Below are 18,610 nucleotides of genomic sequence, written 5' to 3' on the forward strand. Positions count from 1 at the left end.
CCCGATGCGGGGCTTGATCCCAGGACGCTGGGATCATAACCTGAGCCTAAGGCAGACGCTTAATGACCGAGCCACCCAGGCGCCCCTACTGTGTTTTTAATTTAAATGACAGTATTTTTTACTTCTAGAATTCTGTTTATATCTTTCTCAAAATCTACTTGCAGTTTTGATAGTCTCTTGTTCTTTCACCAGACCTTTTTAAAAAGATTGTTTTATATTCTTTTTTTTTGGTTTGATAAAAAATACGTTGGAGTGTAGAACCTATAAGTGCTAATACCAGGATGAGAATAGAAAGGTGCTTTTGAAATCTGAAGAAATGCCAGGGTAATATAGACTGTCTTGAGATTGTAGAAGTCTCTGATTATTTTCTCTTTTTTTTTCTTTAATTTTTAAAAAAGATTTTATTTATTTATTTGAGAGAGAGAGTGTGTGTGTGTGTGTACCAGCAGGGCGAGTGGCAGAGGAACAAGGAGACTCCCCACTGAGCACAGAGCTGGACACGACTCGATCCCAGGACCCCGAGATCACTACCTGAGCCAAAGTCAGATGCTTAACCGACTGAGCCACCCAGGTGCCCCTTCTTTAATTTTTTTATTGCAGTAAAATTATATACAACATAGAAATTACCATTTTAACTATTTTTAAGTGTGCAGTTCTGTGACATTAAGTACATTCACATTGTTGTATCACCATTACCACCTTCTACCTCTAGGACCTTTTCATTGCCCCTGACTGAAGCTCTGTACCCTTTAAACCCTAACTTCCCATTTCTCACTCATCTGAGTCCCTGACACCTGCAGTTCTACTTTCTGTTGCTTTGAGTTTGACTTCTCTAGGTAACTCATATAAGTAGAATCATACAGTATTTGTCCTTTTGTGACTGGCTTATTTTACTTATAATGTCTTCAAGGTTCATCCATGTTGTAGCTTATGCCAGAATTTCCTTCTTTTTAGGATGTTCACATCCTGGAACTGTCCTGCCAGATGACCTTTGCCCCTATATTACTCTCTGTTTTAATTTGGAGTGGGGAAAGTAAGCTCTTGCTTGGTGCAACTATTTGTTTCAAATAAAAACATTTAGACAAAAAAAAAAAAAGAATTTCCTTCTTTTTAAGGCTAAATAATATTCCATTGTATGTGTGTACTGCATTTTTTTTTAAACATCACAAATACGATTTTTTATTTGTCACCATTAAATGTCTGACTTTTAAACGGATTCTTGGACTGGTGGCTCATATCCATCAGCTCGTTCAACTTTAGCACCGGTCTCATCCCCAGTAGCTTTTCCAGAACTACTACCTTCACCGTGAAGCTCCATGAGCTTTCCCAGTTCAAACTTGGGCTTCTTCAGCATTTTTACTTTTCTTTTTTTTTTTTTAAAGATTTTATTTATTTATTTGAGACAGAGAGAATGAGAGACAGAGAGCATGAGAGGGAGGAGGGTCAGAGGGAGAAGCAGACTCCCTGCCGAGCAGGGAGCCCGATGCGGGACTCGATCCAGGGACTCCAGGATCATGACCTGAGCCGAAGGCAGTCGCTTAACCAACTGAGCCACCCAGGCGCCCAGCATTTTTACTTTTCTAACAAAGACATCATGGAGTGGATAAATAGACTGACAAGCCTTTTCTATATCTTTTCTGATGCTGTCTGGAATCAATTTATTGACCACTTCTTTCAGGTCTTTTGTTTGCACCTCTCGGGTCATGATTTCCATCATCTTTACCCGAATTTGATGGACCTGTTGGTACTGAGCATAAGAGGTCTTCCGAATCTGATTATTGTGTTTTTTAGTAAAACCAACACAAAATAGACGAAGCAAATAACCATCGGTAGCCTTGACATCAACATGAGCCTCATCATGCTCTGCCATTTTTTGACCATGGAGCACATTTTGTCATGGGTGAGATCCATGCCATGGAAATTAATCAGGCAGTTTTTGCCCTGAACATCCTCAGTAATTAGCTTGAATTTTCTAAACGCAACTTCATCATTCTGCAGATCAGCAAGGCTCACTTCAAAAACACGACCCTTGAGGCCATCAGATGTGATTTTGGTTCCTTGAGTTCTTGTGACTAAGGTTTTTCCAATAGTTCTTTCTTTCTTTTTTTTTTTTTTTTAAAGATTTTATTTATTTATTTGACAGAGAGAGACACAGCGAGAGAGGGAACACAAGCAGGGGGAGTGGGAGAGGGAGAAGCAGGCTTCCCGCTGAGCAGGGAGCCCGATGCGGGGCTCGATCCCAGGACCCTGGGATCATGATCTGAGCCAAAGGCAGATGCTTAATGACTGAGCCACCCAGGCGCCCCTTTCCAATATTTCTTATATTGAACATAGCTGGTGCTTTCACATCATACCAATCTTTCTTAGAAAATGGATCAACCCCGGGCGCCTGGGTGGCTCAGTTGGTTAAGCGACTGCCTTCGGCTCAGGTCATGATCCTGGAGTCCCGGGATCGAGTCCCACATCGGGCTCCCTGCTCAGCAGGGAGTCTGCTTCTCCCTCTGCCCCTCCTCCCTCTCATGCTCTCTGTCTCTCATTCTCTCTCTCGCAAATAAATAAAATCTTAAAAAAAAAAAAAAAGAAAATGGATCAACCCCTTTCTTCTTGGCTCCCTTTTTGCCGCCTTTCGTAAGGCGCTTGTTCTTGCCAACTGCCATGGTGCTGCTCCCTGTGTCCTGCATTTTGCTAATACGCTCATCCGTTGATGGACACTTGGGTTCCTTTTTTTTTTTTTTTTTTGGCTACTGTGAATAATGCTGCTATTTCATCACTCTTTTATTGCCTTCTGAGGTCTGGACTTTGTCCCTGAGGCGTAGAACCTCCTCATGGAGTCAGGTAAGACTGTGAACCCAGCCACTGATGCCAGGGAACAAGCACGTAATCAAATCAGGCCAAAGGCCCTTTGTAGAATATGGCAGGAAGACAGGAGGGGAAGTTCATTCTGTCTTAGAGAGCCAGTATTTGAAGTTTGCCAGCCAGAGAAAAATGGGAAAGCCTTCTGTGCAGGGCAGGAGTGTGAATGAGCAGTGAAGGAGTGGGGCGGTTTTAGTAAAGAGACTACTAGGGTAGATTTTGTTAGTTTGGGAAGGGACTTATGTGCCATATTAACCAATCAGAAAAAAAACCCAACTTTAATTTTTGAATAAGTAAAAAACTCACCTAGTTCAAAAATTTTTTTAAAGATTTTATATTTATAGGTAACCAGTGAACATAGGAAACCCAATGTCTTGGGTATGCTTCTAAGATAGCTTATGCATATTCAGGCGATATGTTTTCCCCTTTTATGGTGACCTATCGTACGGTTCCTTGATTTTTTTTTCCCTTAACATACTTTGGAGAACATTTTTTATCACTATATATTGAGTCTTTTGACAGTTACATAATAATCCATTGATGATTGTAACATAATTTATGTAACTAGGTCCTTATGGAAGGACCTTAGGTTATTTATGATCTTTTGCTATTTCTGACTGTGGCAATGAATGATATAGTTAGGTCATTTTATGCCTGTGCAAGTATATTTATAAGGTAATTTCTAGAAGGGGACCGTTCCAAGCACTGGATGTAAGTAAATGGAAGGATTTTATTTATTTATTTATTTGAGAGGGAAGGGGAGGAGGGGCAGAGGGAGAGGGAGAGAGAGAATCTTAAGCAGGCTCCATGCCCGGTGCAGGGCTGACAGGGGGCCCAATCCCACAACCCTGAGATCATGACTTGAGCCAAAATCAAGAACCAGCCACTAAACCGACTGAGCCATCCAGGTGCCCCAGCAATGGAAGGATTTTAAATTGGGGTATAACATGGACAGTTTTGGGTTTGAGAAAGATAATCCTGGTAGTGGTGGAGAAGATAGATTAGAGAGTGAGACACACATTGTTGGAGAGCCATCCATCCAAGAGATAGTGAAGGCTGCCTTCAAGCACTGGGGGAGTGCAAATAGAGAAAGAGGGGGCAAATTCTAGAGAACCTCTTTGTTACTTAATTTAACTTGGATTCCAGTATTCTCAATTTCAGAAATGCACCAGTAAAACAAAATGGTTTTAAAAAATACTAATTATTTTATTAAATAAGTTATACCCATACCTTTTTGATTTCATATGGAAGAAAGAAAAATACAGTGGCTAGTATCATGGATCTACCTGTAGAGATCTTGAAGAAAACAGAAAAAAATCAAGTTGTAGTGGGAGCTCTAAGGAAAGGGCTATACTTGGCCTTGAACTCAGGTATGGCAGTGGTTTTTAATCACTCCAGTATGTATTCCACGCTGGCATGGACAGATATCTGTGGTAAGACGTTAGGCAAAAAACAGTAGGGGGATATATTTAGAATGATCCCATTTTGTATTATCTTATATGTGGAAAAGCATACACTAAAATGTGGTGGGATTGAGTGGTGGGATTTCAGGTTACACACTTTTTTTCTTACCATAATTCATGTTTTCCCCCTAACAATAAACATATATCACTTTTGAAGTAAGAAAGATAAATCCAGTATTTTCCCACATCCTTTTCTTGTTACTGTTTGCACTGTTCTCAATGCTTGGAATCACCCTTCTCTTGTTAAAATGGGCCCAATGTTGATGTCACTTTCTCCATGAAGTCCTTTCCAGGCTGCTCAGTTGAAATTAATCTCTCCATAAGGCTTGCCTATGTTTCTTATCCGATACTGTCATGAATTAGAGCTACTTATGTGCACGTGTGTTTGAACTCCTCTTCCCTCCAACCTAACCCACCTTATAAATTTGAGTTCTGGAAGGCATGCAGTACTCTCATACCGTGGGATTACTTGCACTTGGGAGATGTGTAATGCTAAATCAGTTGTATTTGCAGCACTGCAGTTTTTTCTCTGTCAGAGGGAGAAGAAATAGATATAAATTCCAAGTCACAGTCAGCAGAGTGATTTTAAAATTCTGAGCGCAATGATTTATCTATATACACCAGATGAATACTGTTTCCTAATTTGAAAAGGCTGCTGAAAAGTCCCTGGAGAACAAGGAGCCATAAATAAATAAACATCATCTCTAAAACTGCTATATCTATTGCATCTATAACAGGGAAATATGAATGTTATATTTTACCTGAAATATACCAGAAAACTTTTATCTTTGCACTGGAAGCTCCAACTTGGGCTGTTTGTTCTAAAGTTTCCATACACAGGCAAATTCCTCAATTAGTCTGCAGTCATGTACTGATGGCACTGAGGAATGGGAATGCAAAATCCCAATCTTCCCCCTTGTCCAGAAATTGACCCCTTTTATTATGTTTGCCAGATAAAACTTTTCCTCTTCTTTTTTTCTTTTATTTTTTCTCTTCTTCTTTTTTTTTTCCCCAAGTAGTGTTCTGTTGATCTTTCCTTCCATATCTTTTTTCTTCTTCTTCTTCCTCAAAGCTACCAGTCTAGATTAGGCTTTAATAGTGTCCCTCCTGATAGTTACCTGCTAGTCTCTCACTCGCATCCGTTACTGCCAGTTTACTTAGTAAATCTAAGTACAGCTCTGATCTCAACACTTTCCTTGCTCAGAAGCTTGTACCTCCTCCAGTTGTCTTCTAAATTAATCTAAACTCCTTATTCTAGTTCTTGAGGGCTACCACCCCCCAACCCCTTTCTGTTCTTATTTCTCCATGGAGTGGAGAAGTCTGCAAACTACAGCCTGTGGGCCAAAATGTGGACTACCCAGGAGCTAAAATAGTGTTTATATTTGTGAATGTTTGAAAAAAAAAATCAAAAGAATAGTTCATGTTACATGAAGTTATATAAAATTAAAGTTTCAATATCCATAAATACAGCTTTATTGGAACTGCCCTGTCCACTCATTTACATATTTTCTATGACTTCTTTCACCCTACAACAGTGTTGAGAAGTTGTGACAGAGACCATATGGTCCACAAAGCCTAAAATATTTACTGTCTGGCCCTTTATAGAAAAAGTTTGCCAGCCCCTGACCCAGAGTTTTAGATTTATAAAGTTGGAAATGACTTCAGAGATGTTCTAATCCAACTCTCTCTCTCTCTCTCTCTCTCTTTTTTTTTTAAAGTAAGCTCTATGCCCAACATAGGGCTCGAACTTCTGGCCCCAAGATCAAGAGTCACATGCTCTACTTACTGAGCTGGCCAGATGCCCTCAACCCTCTCATTTTAAAAATAAGAAAATGTATTCTCAGACATGATCAACAGAGTGTCTGAAGCAGGTACCTTTGACAGTGGAAAAGCCAAAATCAGAACCCACTGGTGGTCCTACCCCACCATAGAGCCCCTTCCTCAAAGCCTATACTAGCCCAGTGAGACTGCTTGGTATTTCACGAGCAAATTCAAGTCCTTCTCAGTTCTGTTTCTTTGCATATACTGCATTTCCTTCTATCTAAGATAACCTTCTTCCCTCCAGAAATTATATCCACGCTTTAAGGCTCAGCTCAAATACTGAAGACTGCCCTAATCTCAACAACTGGTTGTACTCTCTGTCCACTTACCCCCAGTAGTGCTAAGTTCTACCTCCCTGGTGGCATTCATGTAGTGCTGATGCTCTTCCAGGCCATAAATTCCCTAACTGCATCTTTGTGTCACCTGCACATTGCCTTACACATAGAATTCTCAGGACATAATTTAAAGAATAAATTAATCTAAAAACATCAGGATACAAGAGATGTCTTCAACATCTCTAGTTTATGTCTATTATGGAAAAAAAAAAAAAGAAAATACAGCACCACTGAGTAATATTTTGATGGGATCAGCTGTGTAGAAGAATTCATGGTAAGTTTACCTACACAATATATACCTAGCATTTGATGATGTATATCTTAGGGGGAACTTGGATTTGTCCTAAGGAGGATCACCTAATTATGTGATTATTATTTAAGATGAGTACATATATATATATATATATATATATATTTTGTTTTGTTTTGTTTTTTGAGAGAGAAAGGGAGAGGGGCAGAGGGAGAGGGAGAAAGAATCTTTTTATTTTTTATAAGATTTTATTCATTTATTTGAGAGAGAGAGAACAGCAGTGGGGGGGCGGGGGAGGGACAGAGGGAGAAGCAGACTCCCTGCTGAGCAGGGAGCCCGATCTGGGGCTCTATCCCAGGACCCCAGGATTATGACCTGAGCTGAAGGCAGACACTTAACCAACTGAGCCATCCAGGCGCCCCAACACGAATATATTTACTGATTACTAGGTTTATGGAAACTTGCCTGCTAAATTACGAATTCACACTTTAACTTCAACAGTGATAACCTTATACATTGTCACTCTCCAGGGATTCTCTGCTGTTATATCTTCCATGTAAATTCAGTTTGGGAAGTTTTCCAGTTATGAACCAATACAGCCTGTGTTGTTCTGTAATGAACCATTAGGAGCGAACTTAATATTTAGTGGTGACTGAAATTAAAAGGATTGTAGTTTAGTGTATAGATGCTTTGCCAGCATTTACTTTTAATACTTGGCTTAAAGCAACATTAACAATAAAAAAATCTCTCAATTCTGACTAATTCTGTTTCTTCCTTTTGCCCAACTGGAAATAAGTTATCTAAGATGGTAGAGCCAGAACTTACTAAAGGGTTTAGTTACCTGTGGCAACTATTCAACAGGTAGGTTGTAGTACTGATTTTTTGTATTAGTAAGCAAGTGAAACGAAAGGAAATAAACTTACTATTCCTGTAAAAGTCTTCTGATTAAACCGAGGCTGTGTCTAATCTGTTCATGTTGTACAAGGAGCAGTGATGAAATACAATCTGCCAAAGGCACAAACACTATTGCTGGGGATGGTTGTGGCTTTTTTTCTGTCTGTACATCTTGGCCAGTTTGGTCTGTGCTCTTATTTCACTTTTCAGCGAGTTTAGAATTGAGTCTTGCTCAGCCCATATGTAGTCACACTGACTATGTTTGTAATCATTGAGAAGAAAAGGTAAAAACATGAAAAACAAAAGCCTCAAGGTAAAATGGTGGGGGCTTATTTAGTGTAGGTACCATTAAACAAGTCTTCTCTATGGGCATTTTAAATCGGCAGCCTTAACCACTTGCCACGTGAATTCTCTGAAACACTGGATTTCCAGTTTTGGCTGTTGGTAAGAAGTGTGTTCATAGCTTGAGTGGAGAAATAAAGTAATTTTGCTTCGGGCTGTAATTTAATGGGTCAGGGTGTCTATTACAGCCTGGAGCCAAATTTAATTACTAAACTGTAAAAGTGACTCTGAACGATCTCCAGTTAGCAAGCAAGATGGCTCCCAACATTAGTAAAGACACTTAAAGACTTTCGCCATTGGGTTACTATTTCAAATTTTGACCACACCTGTAATTAAAAAAAAAAGTGAAAAGTACCTGGGTGGCTCAGGTGGTTCGGTGTCTGACTCTTGATTTCGGCTCAGGTTGTGATCTCAGGGTTGTGAGATTGAGCCCTCCATCGGGCTCTGTGCTCAGTCTAGAGTCGGCCTGAGATTTTCTCCCTATCCCTCTGCCCATTTATGCCCCTGCTTCTCTGACCCTCTACCCCACTCGCCGCTCATGTGCACTCTTTCAGTCAATCAATCAGTTAATCAGTCTATCTTAAAAAAAGTAAAAGGCTACATTATTTGTCAGTCCTGGTTCAATTTTAAAAACTAATGGTTGTCAGGTTGACTCAGTTGATCGTTCCTAAGCAAATAACAGTTATGGAGCTGAAGCAGCTGCAGCCCTAGTGAGTCTAACCTGTCCTGCCTGTGGAAACTTTCCAGCTTCTGGGAAGGGAAACCAAAACAATTGGGTATGAGTTGATTAGACAGCAGCCTGATGGTTTATATTTGCCCGTTGTGAGCCTGAAGGTTTTCTTGTCCTTGCCGTCTGATAGCTCCACAGAGTTATAGAATCATGCAGTATAACAATAGGAAACATTACACATCATTGCATCCCCGTCCCTCATTAAAAAAACACACACATACACAGTAGAGTGGTTTAGAATTAGAGCATGTGTATGCTGAAGTCAACCCCATTATCTGAGTAATTTTAGGCAAATCAAGGAACCTTTCCGTGCCTCTGTTCGTCATCTGTAAAATGAGATTGTAATGGTATCTACCTCATAGGGTTGTTCTTATAAAGATTTAGTGAGCTAATAAAGGGCTCCTAACTTACATCATGTGCTCAATTAAAAAACAAACAAATGATTTTTTAAAAAGGAGAAAACAGAAGTCACAAATGAATACCACAGTGGCAGAGGGAAAAAGGGACTAATATTTACTTAGTACCTGTTATCTTCCAGGCGCTGGAAGATACATATGTATTAGGTAATTTACATATGTATTACATTCTTTAGCCCCCGAGAGAGATTTTGCTTTTCCCGTTTTACTGGTTAGGAGACTGAGACTCAAAAGAGATTAAGTTACTTGCCCAAGGACACAGTATTAATAATAGCAGAGCAGGAGGAGAGATTCATTCCAAAGCCCCAGTACTTTTCCCACAGCTCCATGTTACTTTCCACTAGGTCCCCAGTTTTCCCTACATAAAAATGGGTTGCATTTTGAAAATTCATCTACAAATTGGTTTGGAGTTATTTTTCCGGAGGGACAAAGTTACAAATGGTGGTTACATACCGAGACTTAATCTGCAAAAGCTACATTGTTACTGAAATTCTGCATATTTGTGACCTAAAACTATTAGGAAAGAATGCATTTGCAATTCTGGCTATTAAAGCAGAAAAACAAAAAGTCTATTTTAAATTCTGTGGAATAATAGTTCTTTGAGAAAAGCAGATTTGGTTAGAGAGCAGTAAGAAGAAGATGGAGACTGTTTTGATGCTGGTGGGGCCTTTGAGATACTTTGAGGGACTAAACATTTATAGCCCAGAGACAGCCTATATTTGATAACACTTTGATGATGTACAGAGCACATTCTTATGCATTATTTCCTTATAATCATGTATGAGGCATATAGGACAGGTGGTAGAGTCGACCTGATTTTCCTTGGCAATAGTTAGCTTTCTTTTTTTCATGATTTCATCCATGAATTTTTTTTTAAAGGAGCCTAGCTAGTCACTTTAATAGAGGATTAGTTTGTAAGTGTATTGAAGAATGAATGAAAATAAAAGAATGAAGGTTTTCCTGAGTTAATTGTGCAGAAATAGAAGGAATTAGAATGGAGTAAAGGATATATGTGGGCTGATATGAAAATGGTAGAATTAAATGTTAATTTTTTTGTTTTGTTTTTGTTGGCACTTTTTAATCTTTATTTAAAGATTTTATTTATTTGAAAGAGAGCGCAAGAGAGAGAGACCGCGTATGCCCGCACATGAGGGGGTGGGGGGGGCAGAGGGAGAGGGAAAGGGACAAGCAGACTCCCTGCTGAGCATGGAGCCAGGCGCAGGGCTCGATCCCAGAACCCTAAGATTGTGACCTGAGCTGAAATCAAGAGTTGGTCACTTAATGGATTGAGCTACCCAGGCGTCCCTAGTTCGCACTGTTTTTTGAGCACTTTGCTAGTCACTGTGTATCATGGCTATGAGGGAAGAACAATCCAGACCTGACCCCAATGGAATTTGTTCTTTACATGAAGCATCTTTTGAAGATTATATCCAGATCATGCGATGATCTTTTCCTCCCCACCAGTGTTTATGAATACGCGATAGTTATTTAACTATAAGACTAGTGTGATTACTACTGAGTTCCGGTTTAAGTAATCTTTTTAATTAAAAAAATTAAAGGGGCGCTTGTGTGGCTCAGTCGGTTGAGCATCTGCCTTCGGCTTGGGTCATGATCCCAGGGTCCTGGGATCGAGCCCCACATCAGTCTCCCTGCTTAGTGGGGATCCTGCTTCTCCCCCTCTCTCTGCGGCTCCCCCTGCTTGTGTTCTCTGTCAAATAAATAAATAAATAAATAAAATCTTGAAAAAATATTAGAAAAACTAAAGCAGATTGAATGAAAAACAGTCCTTTTATTTTCCCATAATTATCGCTTGCTTTCTTGTTACTAAAGGTAGGACTAAAGGGTGACAATTGGCGAAACTTTATGTGATGTAGTATTTGCTTCTCTATGTTTCAAAACAAAATAGAAATCACTTTAAGTAGGATTTGGTATGCTATAAATGGGTGTAGGAATATTTGTCACTTAATGTCTTGCTTGCAAGTTAGGCAGTGTACCTAAAAACACGGGAAATGGAGCCAAGAGGCTTGGATTCACATTCAAGTCCTGCAACTTTCTTAGAGAAATTACCTCTCTGAGCTTCCTTTCTGATGTGATGCTTTTGGATTAGGTTGCCAAATTCTTTCTTTTTTTTTTAAGATTTTATTTATTTGAGAGAGAGAGAGAGAGAAAGAATGCAGAGGGAGAGGGAGAAGCAGACCTCCCACTGAGCAGAGATCCCAACATGAGGCTCTATCCCAGGACCCCGGGGATCATGACCTGAGCCGAAGGCAGACACTTAACCAACTGAGCCAGCCAGGCGCCCCCCAAATTCTTTTTTACTCTGAAATTTTCTGTGAAATGGAAGGAGCATATTTTGTGTTCACTTGAGAGGGCTTGGGAGAAACTGGGTGGTGGAGAGAAGTTCCCTGTGCTGATGACATGCTTTATTATTAAATTAGTGGCCATCCAGAGCGCGTGTAAGTAATTGTGAAGTGTACAGAAGAATCCTGAGTTGAGGGAGAGAATGAAGTATAGTATTTGCAAATTGGAAGCCTGCCCAGAGCATCTTCATAAACAGGAATCTGGTGATCAGTCTGCTGTGCTAACATTTATCTAGCCTTAATTGATACAGTCAATCTTATGTTGGGTTACAATAAACAGCTGCTGCCAAGGCAACTTAACACTAGTTCTAAGGAAAAGTATGTTGCAGCAAATAAGCTTGCTTGACACTAGAACTTGACACAGACATGGTTCATCTACTGTTTATCTCATGTGATTGTGTTATCATTGATGCACATTTAAATTCTGTTTTTGGCAGTTGGTCAAAATTTGAACCTTTTAGGCACTGGTGATTTCTCATTACTTTATAGATTATTACTTACCATGAATATTGTTGACCCATTTTAGAAATTTAGTTTATATTTTTCTGATTATGAAGGCAATGCATAGTCATTTTTTTTTTTAAGATTTTATTTATTTATTTGACAGAGAGAGAGAAACAGCAAGAGCAGGAACAGAAGCAGGGGGAGAAGGAGAAGCAGGCTTCCCGCCGAGCAGGGAGCCCATTGTGGGGCTTGATCCCAGGACCCTGGGATCATGACCTGAGCCGAAGGCAGACGCTTAACGACTGAGCTACCGAGGTGCCCCGCATAGGCATTTTAAAAAAGATTTATTTATTTATTTTAGAGAGGGAAAGAAAGCAAGCACGAGTGGGAGGGGCAAAGGGAGAAGGAGAGAGAAGACTCTGGGCTCAATCTCACGACCCCAAGATCATGACCCGATCCAAAACCAAGAGTCAGCTGCTCAACTGACTGTGCCACCCAGGTGCCCCCATAGTCTATTTTTAAAAACCTGGAAAGTACAGAAAAAGATTCAGAAGAAAATAAAGATCATGTGAAATTCTACTTTTTGTGTTGTGTTTCCTTCCAGTCATTTTTTTTTTTTTTGATCTGAATATGTATTTGGGGGGAGAGTGGGATATTTCATTAGTGAGATAGCTGAGGCATAAGTAGAATTTCCCATGACACTCATGATGATGGGAATCTTGCCTTGTGCGCTGTGCTAATTAAGAACTGAATGTTTTTGTTAAATCAGGTGGCACAGACTCAGAATGCCTGCACGGCCAAATAGGTAACTGTGTGAATCAGACCAGTTAGAGGACACTGGGGAGTGGTAGGGACTGTGGTAAACTGAAAAATGCAGGACCTGATTGAAGAAAACTGCTATCTCCAGCTTATTGATGCCAAATGGAAACAGAACCTAGTGTTACCAGATCTTCCTGATATCCAATAAAATCTAGAAATCTGTATTTCTTTTTAATGTGACATTTTCCATTTAAAAAAATACTGTGCAAGTCAAACAAAATAGGACTGTAGATTGCACCTTGGCCATACACTGCCATTTTATCATTCCTGGCATAAATACTTCTCTTGGTCTTTCTCTCATAGCTCTCACAAGAAGAGCACTTTTATAACAGAAAATATTTAGAGGACTTGGACAAGGAATTTCTAAGAGCGGCTTCAGGAATTTTCACTCTGTATAGACACTGAGAGGGTTGCCTAGTGCAGAAATGATAAACCCAGATACCCACAGGGACCAGGAAGTGACATAAATGAATGAAATGGTCTGGATGTTAAGATTATAGGGAGTGGTGCAGAGAGTATATCTCCTGTTTGGGACATCTGGGTTCTAGCAAATTGTTTCTTTGCTGAAATGCAGATCTGATGTGGCCAAATCTTCTGATATTTCAAGAGATGTCAGATATTTGTATCTTTATGAAATTTCTTGATCTCAAAAAAAAATGTGGCCGAAACAAAAATTACCCTTCATCCAAATTCCTCACAAAGGCCACTGGTTTGTAACTTGTGGCCTAGATCACTTTGTTCCCTAAGTGTATCCTACAAATCCTAATTTCATCATAGGTTAGTAGGTATTAAGAAATAAATAATTTGGAAAGTGGTGGATTAAATAAAATTAAACATTTCCCGACTGAAGCTTATCTTAGATCCTTAAACTAATGTTTTATAAATTCCTAAGAAGATATAGCTCATAGACCCCAGAGTTACAGTTAATATCTCTGTTCTATTTATTACCTCACCATCCCTCTTGTCTCCAAGGAAGAGGTGATTTCTTCCTGGTAAATGTTAGTCCCTCTACTTGTTCTCCATGTTCTTTCCCTGCCTCCTCAGAGACCTTGCTTCTTAATCAGTGTCTTGTTTCCTGCTTCCTTTCCTTCAGCCTGTCAACGTTCTCCTATTTAAACAAAGTAGTAACCCTTCCCTTACAGCATACACAAAAATAAACTTCAAATGGACTATGGACCTAAAATGTAAGAGCTAACTAAAACTATAAAATTCTTAGAGTAAAATGTAGGAGTAGATCTTCGTGACCTTGGTTATGCAAAACCTTCTTAGATACAATACTAAAAGCACAAGCCACAAAAGAAAAAAATAGGTAGATTGAATTTCTTCAAAATTAAAATTTTTTGTGCTACAAAGGACACCATCAGGAAAGTGAAGACAACTCACAGACTGGGAGAAAGCATTTGCAAAAGACACAGAACTAAAATTATAATTAAAGTATGGGTAAACGGGCGCCTGGGTGGCTCAGTCGGTTAAGCGACTGCCTTCGGCTCAGGTCACGATCCTGGAGTCCCGGGATTGAGTCCCGCATCGGGCTCCCTGCTCGGCGGGGAGTCTGCTTCTCCCTCTGACCCTCCCCCCTCTCATGCTCTCTGTCTCTCATTTTGTCTGTCTCAAATAAATAAATAAAATCTTAAAAAAAAAAAAGTATGGGTAAAGGATCTGAATAGACATTTCTCTGAAGAAGGTATACAAATAGTTAATAGGCACATAGAAAGATGTTCAGCATCATTAGCCACCAGGGATATTCAGATCAAAACCACAAGATACCACTGCAGTAGGATGGCTATGATAAAAAAGACAGATAATAATGTTGCTGAGAATGTGGAGAAATTAGAACCCTCATATATTGCTATTGCTGGTGGGAATGTTCAATGGTACTGCTTCTTTGGAAGACATTCTGACAGTTCCTCAGGAGTTTAAACATAGAGTTACCATGTGATCCAGCAATTCTATCCTTAGACATATACCCAAGAGAAATGAAAACAAACATCCACACAAAAACATGTACACTAATGTTCATAGCAGCATTATTCATAAGAGCCAAAAAGTGGAAATAATCCAAATGTCCACCAATTGATGAATGGTAAACAAGATGTGGTATAACCACATTTGTCAATAAAAAGCAATTATTTGTCAATAAAAAGCAATGAAGTGCTGATATATACTCCAACATGAAAGAAGCCAGTCACTAAAGGTCATATATTGTGTGATTCCATTTGTATCAAATACAGGCAAATCTGTAGAGACAGAAGGTAAATTACTGATTGCCTATGGCTAGATGGGGTTGGAGAAGGGTTGGGGATAAATGAAAGGAGTGACTGCTAATGGGTTTCTTTATGGGGTGATGAAAATGTTCAAAAATTGTGGTGATGGTTGTACAGTCTCTGATTATACTAGAAACCATTAACTCTGGCAGTTGACACTAATGACTGTTCTCTCACATCCTTGAAACTTGATTCCTTCGGCTTTCGTGGCATCGTTCTGCCATTCCCTGGATGCTGCTCTCAGACATTTCCTTCTCAGCTCTTCTCACCAACTTGCTCTTCCACCAGCTGCAATCTGTTTCTTCAGCCCAGGCAAGTAAACCGAGGAACCATCTCTTCAGTTGCTTATGGAACATTTGCTTATCTCCATCTAAACACCCCATAGGTAGTAATGAGTTTCCCTCTCAGGTCTGGTTTGCTCTTCCTATATTACCTCTAGTCCTAAGTCCATTTGAGTCAGGAGGCTGGGAGTCATTCTAGATTTCTCCCTTACCCTCCACATGGAGTGTCTTATATATGCACCTCTTAAGTCTGCCCTCATATCCATCCATACTGCTGGTGCTTTAGCTCATCTGTAATTTATCTTTCACAAAGACTCTAAGCTCTGTGAGGTCAGGGGCCACATGTATTTGCTTCATTACTGTCTATAATACCTGGCACATCGTATGTTATATAAATACTTGATTAAATAAATGAACTAACACATGAACTTGTCATTGTAGTTTTTTAAATCTTTGATCCATTTTTGCTGCTGTATTTTTCTGATTGAAATGCAAACCTAATAATGTCTTTTGCTTAGAACCATTAAATAATTTCCCATTGCTTAGAGAATAAAGTCTAAGCCCACTGCATACAAGGCCCTCCCTAATGTCCCTGTCTGCCTCTCCAACTTCCTATCCTCTCTATACCTCCTCCCTGTGGATCTGTGTTCCCTGAACCGGCCACACTTTAACATAGGCTGCCCCACTCCTGGGAAACTATCCTTTCTTCCCCAAATCCCATTACTCTTGGATAACTCTTTTCAGCCTTTCTAGAGTTTCTTTTCCTCTGTGAAACCTCTCCGGCCTCATTGATGCAGAGCTGAATGAAGCTTGGATGGAACTCTGTTAGAGCATGCATTACACTGTGTTACAGTGATTTGTTTAAACATTTGTCTTGTCTTTCTATGAAGGGCAGGGACTGAGTCTCACTGATTTTTGTATTGCTATCACACACAGTGTTGTACACAGTGCCTACCACATAGGAAGTACTCAGTAAGTTCTTGATTAAATGAGTGAGTTGGAAATCAGTGTAGGTTAGGGAGTCCTCGTTTTTCTGGATATATGGCTTTTAAATACCTGACTCTAGTATATCATCTGTGAATGATACAAAAGGTACCGTGGGGGTGGATGGATCACAGGTCCATCACCATTGCAGGAAAACAACCAAAAATGTTGCTGATGGTAGGCACATACATTATTATCATTCTTGTATGACCCAGATGTGGTACTGGACAGAGCTGCGTATCAATGGCCGTTCAGTATAATGGATTGATCAGCCTAATACACTGTAGAAACAGTGATTTGAGCCAAACTAAGTACAGGTAGATGGGTGCACATTCCTTTGTCAGGTCACAATCAGTTGGTTTCTATTGATTGGCTCCATAGCTGGCCTACTGTAACTTTAACAGTACATTAGGCTTGCATTTTCATCATTTGCATCTTCTTGTCCAACTACGTTACCATCTCCCTGCATCCTTTAAATGTAATGTTCTATAGATGTCCTATGTTCTATACACTTCTGCTGTACAAATCTGTAACATAAGTCCTTCTGATGTGTTTTGCCTTCCTGTTTTCTTAGTTTAGCTAAGGGAGACATCTACATTAACATATTTTTTAGTCTGGGTAATGACTTGAACCAGCCAAGCTTTTTTTTTTTTGCTGGCAAGAAACCAAATCTCTCTACATTACTGAACCAAATTGAGTAGATTGTGATAAAAGGAGTAATAATAACAACAGTAGAAGACAAAAGGCCTCTCACATGGAATTTTGAACTAAAGTCACATATTGAACAAAAGATATTTAAATTAACTACTGAACAAAGTAAGGGCTCTTCAAAAGAAACAGGGCTTCCTGCCAAGCCCCCTAAAAATGCCCCCAGGCCTCGTACTCATTCACTACCATTATTTTCAGTTTATCTGTCTAAGGATGCTTTATTTCTTATCTCATTCTCTTCCCACCACCTACCGGACACATAGTTGGCACTTACTGCCTGTTTATTGAATTGAGTGGAATTGGGCCTCAAGAGTTAGAGGCAATTCTCTGAAGAAAAAAATAAAAGAGAAATAGTTTTAGCAGTGAATAGAAGCAACAAATCTGAATTTCAGCAATGGAATAAAGCTTGGAAGTAATAAAATGTATTTACTATAAAGTTACTTTGAAAGGGCTGTTTTTAAATGCTGATCTGGAAAACCTGCTCAGAACTTAGACTATAATTAAGACTATTTGTCATTCTTTTCTCTGCCTTTTTTCTTTTTAATCCTTTAACTATGGGTCTTTTTTACAGAGGGAATAAGATTTAAGGTTGAAAAATCAGCCATCCACTTTAATCTCACAATCATAAAATGTATAGATAAAATATACAGGAAGTGAGAGCTTTTAAATTTTGCATTTGTTAATCGTTTCATACCTAGCCTTGTTCCTAAAAAGAACTTGAGGTCATAAATGAGGACTTAAGGTAGAAAAGATTAAGGTAAATTTCCTTTATCAGAGAATTAAAAGGGAGTTTGGCCAACCTACAGTAGACAAGTAAGGAGATACCCAAAGAGATCATATAGCTTGGAAGAAATATTTGAGTAATTATATGATTTATTTGAGGTCACAAGACCATTATTAAGCTGGAACTGAAAACCAAGTCACCAAATTCCTTTGCATATGTTCTTAACATGTATGTAGCAAAAACATTTAACTAGTCAAGTGTTTTGGTGACTGGTGCCGCACAGGTTCGAGAAGCATTTGTTAAGATTATTACTGACCAGGGGAGCCTGGCTGGCTCAGTCAGTTAGGCATCGGACTCTTGATTTCAGCTCTGGTTGAGTTTGCAGGGTCATGATCTCTGGGTTGTGATCTCGGGTCGTGGGATCGAGCCTTGGGTTGGGCTCTGTGCTCAGCCTGGAGTCTGCTTGTCCCTCTCCCTCTTCTCCTCCCCACCCCCCGCTTGTGCTCTCTCTAACTCTCTATGTCTAAAATAAATATATAAAATCTTTAAAAAAAAAAAAGATTATTACTGACCTGCTTGTTTGCAAAGTGTAGCCTGTATTATGAATCATAAGCTTCCCCATTCTAAGGCTGACATCCAGGAGTATGTTTTTCCATAAGCAATGAAGATTCCTGCTAGTTAACAAAGAACGTTTTGTGAATTAATCCCCTTCTTAATTGTTCTACTCTTTTTATTTGGAAAAGATCCGTGCTAAAAAAGCTGTTTCTGTTTAGATAGTGTGGGGAAGAAGGAGGAAAGTGCATTTCCTGTCATTTCCTGGTTGATGGCTTAAAAATGTCAAGCTTTGGCTTGGTTTTCCTAGATAGACTTTGCCAGTTGATCTCAAATAGAAGATGCCTTTCTGGTCCTACATATCTTTAGG

The 18,610-nt window shown here is 39.5% G+C and overlaps 1 protein-coding gene and 1 pseudogene across 2 annotated transcripts in view; one reads left to right on the forward strand and one right to left on the reverse strand.

Annotated features, from left to right (window-relative positions):
• The window catches only part of VCL (vinculin), a 113,454-nt gene that overhangs the window by 13,608 nt on the left and 81,236 nt on the right, over positions 1-18,610 (forward strand). The window lies entirely within an intron of this gene.
• LOC110589610 lies at positions 1,198-2,657 on the reverse strand (annotated as a pseudogene).

The sequence above is a fragment of the Neomonachus schauinslandi genome, chromosome 6, assembly GCF_002201575.2.
Source record: "Neomonachus schauinslandi chromosome 6, ASM220157v2, whole genome shotgun sequence".
Lineage (NCBI taxonomy): Eukaryota > Metazoa > Chordata > Mammalia > Carnivora > Phocidae > Neomonachus > Neomonachus schauinslandi.